General features: G+C 51.3%; 1 pseudogene; it reads right to left on the bottom strand.

Annotated features, from left to right (window-relative positions):
* Positions 1–369: 369 nt before the first annotated feature.
* Positions 370–11,206, bottom strand: part of LOC101606576 — a 72,518-nt pseudogene continuing 61,681 nt past the window's right edge.

Here is an 11,206-nt window from a genome sequence, read left to right as displayed (position 1 = left end):
CACCGAAAATGTGTTCCCTTAAACTCGAAAGGTGTCAGGACCACATCCAAATTACCAGTATTAAGCAGTCGTATAGACTACACAGGGGTACTTTCTTACCAGGAGACAAGCTTGTGGCAGGTCCCAGGATGGAGGAAGCGAGGAAAGCCACCTGCTGAGGTCCCCTTTGATGCTGTGGCAGGTGTAACTGGCAGCTGGAGACTTCGCATCCCCTAGGATGGAGGTCCCCACTCGGAACCCAGCCCAGTTGCCTCTCCTCTCGTGGTGAGCAGAAATCCCATGAACTTTATTGGCACTCGCTGCCTCGCGGGGACCATAGACCTCTAATTGCTGTGAGAAGAGGCGTGGGAGACCCCCTACTTCCCTGGGTCATCCCAGACTCTGCCGACCGTCCCCACGCTTCTCCACCAGGGGGCGGGCAAGGTCTGGCAACCGCTCTTCCCCCTGCTGCAGGCGAGGTTCTCTCAGATTAAGTGGTTTATAAAAACAAAACTCGTCATCTTTAGGATGCCTTCTAAATAGGATTCCGAGGCTGCTGACGCTCTCTAATGCCCTTTTCAGTCTTCTCTACGACCGGTACGATAAAGTGCCCATTCGATGCCATACGGAGAGATGGCTTGTTTGGTCTTCATCCCTTCAATGGAATCTTCTTTTTCACTTAAACCAGGATAACCAGAGTGCAATTATGATGATTGTCACAGTCTGGAGCACGACCCCCACCCCCACTCACCCTGGTGATGCCTGCCTGAGCAGCACTACCTCTAAGTTATTCATTGCTGAGCTGCACTGGGGATGCGCTGTGAACATCTGGCCAGGGCCAGGTTGACATTTGAAAAGAAATGCTGCAGAGGACCAGGGAGGGACGCTTGCTGGAGGCGGCAGGGCGCTTGGCGCGGATCCCGGCCCAAGCGGCTTGAGACTGGGCTTTCCTTGAACGGGGGTTCGCAATGAAAGGGGACAAGTAACAACAGCAGAGAAAGGGGTAGAAAGAAAATGGTGAAATCAAACAAAGGGGCCGGAAGAAAAAGCAGAGAAACAAAAGTGTTCCTCCTGCAGAGTGAAAGGAGCAGCCGCCAGGGCCCCAACCTAGTCCTCTCGCGCCATCTAGTGGCAGGGATTTGTGGCTGCGGCACTGGCTGCGGCTGGATATCCAGATACCAGAAGTGGGTAACTTGGGAATTTCACTGCCTCCTGGTCTGTAGAGGAGACAGACTCAAAGACACAAAGGGTAACCTGAGCCCACACCACCACCGATTTCCGTGGAAGACTTTGTTTTGATTAGCAATACTGTGCAATTAAAGAACAGATGTGTGTGTTTTGCTCAAGCTTCAGGCTAGAGAAAGTTGAGCTTGGAAATTCCCCAGCTCCTGGCAATGTCTTTAAAAGGATTCATGTGTGTAGCTCATGATTACAATCTCTGTCAGGAAAGGCCGGTTCTTTATTAATACAGGCTATTTGTTACTTCCGTTTTCTGACACGTTCCAGAAGGTAAGCATCCTTCAAGTTTTCAAAGAGGAATGGACAGGGAGGATGTCACGTCGGATCCACTCCTGGAGATTGGGGGGGATGGGGGAAAGTGTAGACTGCTCTGATAACTAGCTTTCCCATGAGTCCCCCCCCCTCAAAGATTTCCCCCATTATCAAATATGAACTATTTGAGAGTCCCGGTATCCCAGTAAGCAAATCTCGCATTCACTGATTGATCTTATAAAATGGTTAACAACATTCATCTTAGAACTCTACAGAAGCAGGAACGAAAGTGTTAGAAATGAAGCACACATGCACATAATTACACTTTTAGAAATGTAAACATTTACCCTGAGTGATTATGCTTGCCAATGCCAAAATTTCTTGTGTGTTAAATTTTAAGAGATGACCAAAAAAGATTAAGTAAATATAGCCTCTCAAATTTCATTTCTCTGTGCTTGTATATAAAACACGAATAAAAATTATACATCTAAGTGGCAACTAATTTCTCTAGATTCCTCCGCATTCTTTCTAGATAAGTGTATCTGTATCATGCACACAAGGCTGATTGAGCAGATACAGGTGATACCCAGTTCTGTCCACCCAGAGAAGGTTGGATATTTGTTCTGTAACATATCTGTGCAGTCATGTGGGGAGACAGTGCATGGTCTGTAAGGCAAACTATGCTTTATTTGGGGTCTGGGAACTAAGGGTCTATGGAAGCCATAGAAATCTCCTATTTGATGAATTGGCTGGAGCTGGGGTCCAAATCTCTGAGGAACTGACTCCACACCACAACTGACCTTCAAGAGTACTAAGCCTGGAGCACTCAGAAGGACTGGAGTTGGTTCATCTATATAGCTTTCAAAGGCTGGCAGCTAAGATCCAAGGGAGCTGGACTGGAGGATGAGGAGCAGGTCACGCAGGGAGGGGAGGATGAGGAGCAGGGCATTCAGGGAGGGGAGGATGAGGAGCAGGTCACGCAGGGAGGGGAGGATGAGGAGCAGGACATGCAGGGAGGGGAGGATGAGGAGCAGGGCACGCAGGGAGAGGAGGATGAGGAGCAGGGAACACAGGGAGGGGAGGATGAGGAGCAGGGAACGCAGGGATGGGAGGATGAGGAGCAGGGAACGCAGGGAGGGGAGGATGAGGAGCAGGGAACGCAGGGAGGGGAGGATGAGGAGCAGGGAACGCAGGGAGGGGAGGATGAGGAGCAGGGAACGCAGGGAGGGGAGGATGAGGAGCAGGGAACGCAGGGAGGGGAGGATGAGGAGCAGGGAACGCAGGGAGGGGAGGATGAGGAGCAGGGCACGCAGGGAGGGGAGGATGAGGAGCAGGGAACGCAGGGAGGGGAGGATGAGGAGCAGGGAACGCAGGGAGGGGAGGATGAGGAGCAGGGAACGCAGGGAGGGGAGGATGAGGAGCAGGGCACACAGGGAGGGGAGGATGAGGAGCAGGGAACGCAGGGAGGGGAGGATGAGGAGCAGGGCATGCAGGGAGGGGACGATGAGGAGCAGGGAACACAGGGAGGGGAGGATGAGGAGCAGGGCATGCAGGGAGGGGAGGATGAGGAGCAGGGAACACAGGGAGGGGAGGATGAGGAGCAGGGCATGCAGGGAGGGGAGGATGAGGAGCAGGGAACACAGGGAGGGGAGGATGAGGAGCAGGGCATGCAGGGAGGGGAGGATGAGGAGCAGGGAACACAGGGAGGGGAGGATGAGGAGCAGGGCATGCAGGGAGGGGAGGATGAGGAGCAGGGCATGCAGGGAGGGGAGGATGAGGAGCAGGGCACGCAGGGAGGGGAGGATGAGGAGCAGGGAACACAGGGAGGGGAGGATGAGGAGGAGGGAACGCAGGGAGGGGAGGATGAGGTGCAGGGAACACAGGGAGGGGAGGATGAGGAGCAGGGAACACAGGGAGGGGACGATGAGGAGCAGGGCATGCAGGGAGGGGAGGATGAGGAGCAGGGAACGCAGGGAGGGGAGGATGAGGAGCAGGGAACACAGGGAGGGGAGGATGAGGAGCAGGGCATGCAGGGAGGGGAGGATGAGGAGCAGGGCATGCAGGGAGGGGAGGATGAGGAGCAGGGCACGCAGGGAGGGGTGGATGAGGAGCAGGGAACACAGGGAGGGGAGGATGAGGAGCAGGGCATGCAGGGAGGGGTGTATGAGGAGCAGGGCATGCGGGGAGGGGAGGATGAGGAGCAGGGCATGCAGGGAGGGGAGGATGAGGAGCAGGGCATGCAGGGAAGGGAGGATGAGGAGCAGGGAACACAGGGAGGGGAGGATGAGGAGCAGGGCATGCAGGGAGGGGTGGATGAGGGGCAGGGCATGCGGGGAGGGGAGGATGAGGAGCAGGGCATACAGGAGGGGACGATGAGGAACAGGGCATACAGGAGTGGAGGATGAAGAGCAGGGAACGCAGGGAGGGGGAGGATGAGGAGCAGGGCATGCAGGGAGGGGAGGATGAGGACAGGGCATACAGGGGTGGAGGATGAGGAGCAGGGCAAGCAGGGAGCGGAGGATGAGGAGCAGGGCACGCAGGGGAGGGGAGGATGAGGAGCAGGGCATGCAGGGAGGGGAGGATAAGGAGCAGGGCATGCAGGGAGGGGAGGATAAGGAGCAGGGAACACAGGGAGGGGAGGATGAGGAGCAGGGCATGCAGGGAGGGGAGGATAAGGAGCAGGGCATGCAGGGAGGGGAGGATGAGGAGCAGGGCATGCAGGGAGGGGAGGATGAGGAGCAGGGCATGCAGGGAGGGGAGGATGAGGAGCAGGGCACGCAGGGAGGGGAGGATGAGGAGCAGAGAACACAGGGAGGGGAGGATGAGGAGCAGGGCATGCAGGGAGGGGTGGATGAGGAGCAGGGCATGCGGGGAGGGGAGGATGAGGAGCAGGGCATGCAGGGAGGGGAGGATGAGGAGCAGGGCATGCAGGGAAGGGAGGATGAGGAGCAGGGAACACAGGGAGGGGAGGATGAGGAGCAGGGCATGCAGGGAGGGGTGGATGAGGGGCAGGGCATGCGGGGAGGGGAGGATGAGGAGCAGGGCACGCAGGGAGGGGAGGATGAGGAGCAGGGCACGCAGGGAGGGGAGGATGAGGAGCAGGGCATGCAGGGAGGGGAGGATGAGGAGCAGGGAACACAGGGAGGGGAGGATGAGGAGCAGGGCATGCAGGGAGGGGAGGATGAGGAGCAGGGCATGCAGGGAGGGGAGGATGAGGAGCAGGGCACGCAGGGAGGGGTGGATGAGGAGCAGGGAACACAGGGAGGGGAGGATGAGGAGCAGGGAACGCAGGGAGGGGAGGATGAGGAGCAGGGAATGCAGGGATGGGAGGATGAGGAGCAGGGAACGCAGGGAGGGGAGGATGAGGTGCAGGGAACACAGGGAGGGGAGGATGAGGAGCAGGGCATGCAGGGAGGGGAGGATGAGGAGCAGGGCATGCAGGGAGGGGAGGATGAGGAGCAGGGAACACAGGGAGGGGAGGATGAGGAGCAGGGAACACAGGGAGGGGAGGATGAGGAGCAGGGCATGCAGGGAGGGGAGGATGAGGAACAGGGAACACAGGGAGGGGAGGATGAGGAGCAGGGCATGCAGGGAGGGGAGGATGAGGAGCAGGGCACGCAGGGAGGGGAGGATGAGGAGCAGGGCATGCAGGGAGGGGAGGATGAGGAGCAGGGCACGCAGGGAGGGGTGGATGAGGAGCAGGGAACACAGGGAGGGGAGGATGAGGAGCAGGGCATGCAGGGAGGGGTGGATGAGGGGCAGGGCACGCAGGGAGGGGAGGATGAGGAGCAGGGCATACAGGAGTGGAGGATGAAGAGCAGGGAACGCAGGGAGGGGAGGATGAGGAGCAGGGCATGCAGGGAGGGGAGGATGAGGAACAGGGCATACAGGAGTGGAGGATGAAGAGCAGGGAACGCAGGGAGGGGAGGATGAGGAGCAGGGCATGCAGGGAGGGGAGGATGAGGAACAGGGCATACAGGAGTGGAGGATGAGGAGCAGGGCATTCAGGGAGGGGAGGATGAGGAGCAGGGCACGCAGGGAGGGGAGGATGAGGAGCAGGGCATGCAGGGAGGGGAGGATAAGGAGCAGGGCATGCAGGGAGGGGAGGATGAGGAGCAGGGCATGCAGGGAGGGGAGGATGAGGAGCAGGGCATGCAGGGAGGGGTGGATGAGGAGCAGGGCATGCGGGGAGGGGAGGATGAGGAGCAGGGCATGCAGGGAGGGGAGGATGAGGAGCAGGGCATGCAGGGAGGGGAGGATGAGGAGCAGGGAACACAGGGAGGGGAGGATGAGGAGCAGGGCATTCAGGGAGGGGAGGATGAGGAGCAGGGCACGCAGGGAGGGGAGGATGAGGAGCAGGGCATGCAGGGAGGGGAGGATGAGGAGCAGGGCATGCAGGGAGGGGACGATGAGGAACAGGGCATACAGGAGTGGAGGATGAAGAGCAGGGAACGCAGGGAGGGGAGGATGAGGAGCAGGGCATGCAGGGAGGGGACGATGAGGAACAGGGCATACAGGAGTGGAGGATGAGGAGCAGGGCATTCAGGGAGGGGAGGATGAGGAGCAGGGCACGCAGGGAGGGGAGGATGAGGAGCAGGGCATACAGGGATTGAGTGTCTTTTTAAGGTAAGATGCACCATTTCTGTCCTGTGTTTTTGCCTCTGAGGTTTCAATTGCTTTTCTCTCCATTTATTGCTGTGGGTCAAAACTTATCAAAATATTCTGCTGGCCAAGACAGGTACAGATTTTGAACCAAGTGACACAGTATCTGCTGCCTCTGGCCAGGAGTTGTTAGAGTGAGCAGGTTTTGTTTTGTTTTGTTTTTTTAAGCAGTGATTGCTGTGATAACAGGGCCTCTCTCAAAGCCAGGTATGATGACTGTAATCTCTACACTTGGGCAAATGAGTGTCATGGGTAGAGTGTCATGAGTTTGAGGCCACCCAGGATTACACAGTAAATTCCAGGCCAGTCAAGACTATGGATTAAGACCCTGTGTCAAAAAAAATTTCTTCGATAAAACAATCCATAATTCCATCTCCAAACAGATGCTGGAATCTGCTATGGTACAACCTTTAAGATGAGCAAAGGTGGTTCATGACTCCCTCTCACCTTCCCCCAGGTGTCACCAAGTCACTCATGAAATCAAAGTGCCCAGGAGCAGGGCACCTCAGCAGCTTCGTGTGGAAAGATGCCTATAATGCTGAACCTACAGATTGATAAATTGGACTAGACAGGTGATCAACTGGTGGCTTGAAGCGGAGTAAGGTAGAGAAAGTTCCTGGTGGTAGGTATTAGTGCAGGGCTGAAGAAAGGGTCCAACAGTGCGAGGAGCTGGGTGTAACACGATTGCACAACAACCCTGAATGTGTGCCTTGGCTGTTGTTATACTCATTGTTCTACACACAGCTTGGCCAAACCTCTTACGACCTGCGCCTGGCCATGTCTTCTTGTTTCTTAAGGAAGTTGTATGACCAGCTGCTCTGGGGACGACTGTGGCACAATCAGATGGGCAGAAGGTCATTCTGTTCGATCCTCCCTTTCGCTATCATCTTCCCTTCAGAAATGACACCACACCTCTAGTCCCCACAAGGCATTCTCCACAGGGACCACCACAGTGCTCCTCATCCCACTTGTTCTCCTGTGCCATCTGTCATCCCTTCAGGAATGTGGCGGCCTCATGACTACCTCAACCAAGGATAGCTGAAACGATGGCATGAGGCGTCCAGGGGGTGGGGGATAACTGAGCAAAGTCTGCCTCCTGATGCAGGGTTGGGTAGGCAGGACCGGTAGAAAGCCAGGTCAGTCAGGATTCCGAGAAGGTCACTTTCCTTCATCAAGGTGAGGGTGCCTCCTCCACTGTGAGATGGCACATTATTTGAAAACTATCAAGGGCCTTGGCTTCCTGCCTAGCATGTGTGAGGCCTCTGGTTCAATCACCAGGACCACAAAACAAGCCTATCAATAGACAAAAGGCACATTGTGAATTCCATGGAGATTTTCAGGGAAGAACAGACTCACCACTCCCATGCTGAATGTGTCCTCCATTGCACAACACATTTAAATGTTAAAAAAAAAAAAAGAAAACAGGAAGTATTACCAGTCCTTCAGTGTATCACCACTTCCTTTCAGTGCAGAAAAGTGCAAGGGATTTTATAAATCCCTGGCTTACAGTGTGTGCCAAGCACTGATGTACTCACCAGAAACAATGATTAAGGCAAATTCTAGAGTGTCACATTCCTTACAAAATAAAAGAAAAACAATGTCTTTTTAGGTTGAATATGATGCTTTCATAGAAAACAGGCCTGTAACTATCTTTAGAACAACACCTTCATAAAAATACCTTTAACAAGCCAGGTGGGTGGCACACATCTTTAATCCCAGAATTTGAGAGGCAGAGGTACAAGAGTTTGAGGCCACCCTGAGACTACATAGTGAGTTCCAGGTCAGCCCGGGCTATAGTGAGACCCTACCTCGAAAAACAACAACAAAAATACCTTTAACAGTTAAGGTCATTTAGACACTCAGAACTCTTTAAGAGTTGTGATTTAACGGGCGCTATGGGGAAGAGTCATTGCGTAGTGACATTGTCTCTGGTCACCTGTTAAAGGAACCAGGAACACGAATAAGCTTCTTGTGCCCTCACATGATCCAGATTTCAGGGAAACTCAAGAAAAGAAGCCTATAAGGGACCTTTTCCTTCTAGTACTTCCATGTCTGGAGTCTAGATGGCCTCGTTGCTCTAAAGTTGACTGTGGGACACACTGATTTACAGTGAACTGTGGGATGCTGGGATGTCCCTGGATGTGTCCTGTGGTGCAAGGGAGCTTGCTGTTGGCGAGATAGCATTCTGTGCACACAGCTGGAGGGGAGGCCAGGATGTTTCCATGACTGTCATTTTTTTAAACAAACCCTCAGTCCCAGAGGATAATCCATAGAAAGTAAAACCTGCATTTTAAAACCTATTACCTGGCCATTTAAAACTATACTTGTATTATTGAGCATGCAGGCACAAAACATGTACATGTCTGGGAAAATAGAGTACATAAAAGATTTTATTGAGTTTCTCCAAATCAACTACAAATAGTAAACAGCTTCTTCTGGAAAGTACTCCCCAGGAAGGCCCTGCAACTTGGTGGGAGAGCTCTCAGCTCCCTTGACAATCATGGCTCAGACTTAGGGACAGGCTGACAGAAAGGAAAAAAAAAAAAAAAAGCCCCCATACCGTGGTTTCAAACAAACAGTGTTGATTTATAAAATTTTTGAGGGCTGGAGAGATGGCTTAGCGGTTAAGCGCTTGCCTGTGAAGCCTAAGGAGCCCAGTTCGAGGCTCGGTTCCCCAGGTCCCACGTTAGCCAGATGCACAAGGGGGCGCACCCGTCTGGAGTTCGTTTGCAGAGGCTGGAAGCCCTGGCGCGCCCATTCTCTCTCTCTCCGCTATCTGTCTTTCTCTCTGTGTCTATCGCTCTCAAATAAATAAATAAAAATTTTAAAAAAATAAAATAAAAATAAAAAAAAATTTTGAGTGAAACAGTAAATTAACACTTTCAGAATTCTTAGCCTATTCTTTTAGACTCGATGGTCATTCATGAAACAACAGAAAGCTTGAATCATCTAATTGTGGTTTTGGCCATAGAAAGCCCATCTATTTGTGTTTTCTTTGGTGGAAAATGTGTGCAAAAGCTGATAAACCAGAGGGGACAAACAGATCACTTCTAGAACTGCTTTTAATTTGTGTCTTATGCCCACAGACTCTTAAGCTTTTTCCTCCCTCTTGACCACGTAGAAAAAAGGTATGTGCTCCTATAATATTAACTTCTAATTCTGTATAAATAATAGATGTGCCTTCTATAATAGTAGTTGCCTGGAAGGCTTGGAGACTCTTGTCTTCAGAATTACAAAGATGATAGCTAAACCGACACCAGGGGAGGAAAGAGGCCTGGCCTGTACCTCTAGACTTCTCTGGGGAGATGTGGGCCTAGGCATCATGTCATCTCTGGGAGTAAACAGGCTCAATTAAACTTGAGCAAAATGAGTTCAGTTACCAGCCTCGATGTGCATCAAATGAATGGGTCAAGGCAATGAGATGCCCATGCATGTGATAAACTTTCTGTAGGTGTAAAAAGAAATCTGCAGGAAAATGGATGCAATTGGAAGTCATCATGTTATGAGATAAGCCAGGTTCAAAAAGACCAATAATAACTACTGCTTTGTCTTTTCTTATATGCAGAATCTAGATTTAAAGTTATATGTATATATGTATGTGTGTATGTGTGTGTGTGTGTGTACATATATATATGGACGTTGTGAAATTAGAAAGGGAATTATGAGAAGGATATCTTAGAGGTGGGAAGTAGAGAGAGTAATGAATGCATGTGATAAAAAAGCAGAATGGAGGACTAACTAGAGAAGGGAACCAGTGGAGGAAGAGAATCACCAGGGAGCACAGTGGGGAGGGAAACAAAAGAGAAAAAAGTGTGAAAATGCCATTATGAAACCCATTGCTCTGTATGCTAATAAAAGAAATTAATGAACACATACAGAGACATGCTCAAATGAGTGACTTAAATGTCCCCCCAAATGAAAAATATATGTTTATATGTATGAATTTAAAATGGCATTTGTTATATTATGGTGACTATTATTATTTTGCAGTAATGGTGCTCAAACTCAGGACCTTGCACACACTAATAAATTCTCTCCCACTAAACTACAGCCAACTACACCTAAGTTCAAAATTATTTCATTATATTAATATTTTAGTTAGTGTAGCAGACAGCTTCAGGTTTGCTGAGATGAACTTCCAGACCAGGCACAGTTATGAAGGAAGGGATATTTATTGAAGCTTACATATCCAGGGGGCATATATATGGCAGAAGAAGCTGGCCTTCTTTCACAGGTCCAAGCAAAGAGAGAGAAGCCACAAACCCAAAAGCCCAGGCACTATGCATATCTGTTGACTGGAATCTCAAATGCACCACCGCACCTTAGGGCTGGAGCATAAGATCTGCCCAGTGATACCACTTCCAGCCAGGTGGCTGAAGATGCAAACTTCAAGCTAATAAAACACTGAATATATTGGGGGCCACCTATACCAACTGTCACAGTTAGTATACAGAATGATTTCAGTGTGACATAATACATATGTCACTATCCATTGGGTTCAAAATTCTCACTGAAAATGTTTAAACTATAGATGATCATATGCACATGATGAAAACAGGTAAGTGATGGTATGTGCACTGTTGAGAATGCATAGGTAGTTCCCTTTGGTGCATCTGGACAATAAATATGAATTAGCATCACTTGATATGTCAGCTATTCTAAGATAGTCATCTATATGAACTCACTTAATGCAACCCTACCAAGTTCGGTCGATCATTATCTCTCTTTTACAAAGAAACTGAAGCACTGAGAAGCTAAATAACTTCCCCAATGTTATAGACAAGTAGGAGCAGATCTAGTTTGAACCCATCTTGTTTCAGACTCTAGCATCTCACCGTGACTGTGCTCTGCCTTCCAAGTCCAGCTCCAGAATGCTGTACTTCTCAATGATAGCCCATGACAGCCCCTTACTGCCCAACGGCTCTCAGCTCCCAGATACTTGACTCACACTGTGGTGGGAGGTGATATAAAGCCGAAACCCACTGTTGCCAGCAGCTTTCAAGCAATGACTCCTTGGAAATGGGTGTAAAGTCCAGCTTCAGATGGACTTTTTGCTCTCAGAGGCCCACAGAAG

This window comes from Jaculus jaculus, chromosome 1, assembly GCF_020740685.1.
Source record: "Jaculus jaculus isolate mJacJac1 chromosome 1, mJacJac1.mat.Y.cur, whole genome shotgun sequence".
Taxonomy (NCBI): Eukaryota; Metazoa; Chordata; class Mammalia; order Rodentia; family Dipodidae; genus Jaculus; species Jaculus jaculus.
This window is presented reverse-complemented; position numbering and strand designations above follow the sequence as displayed.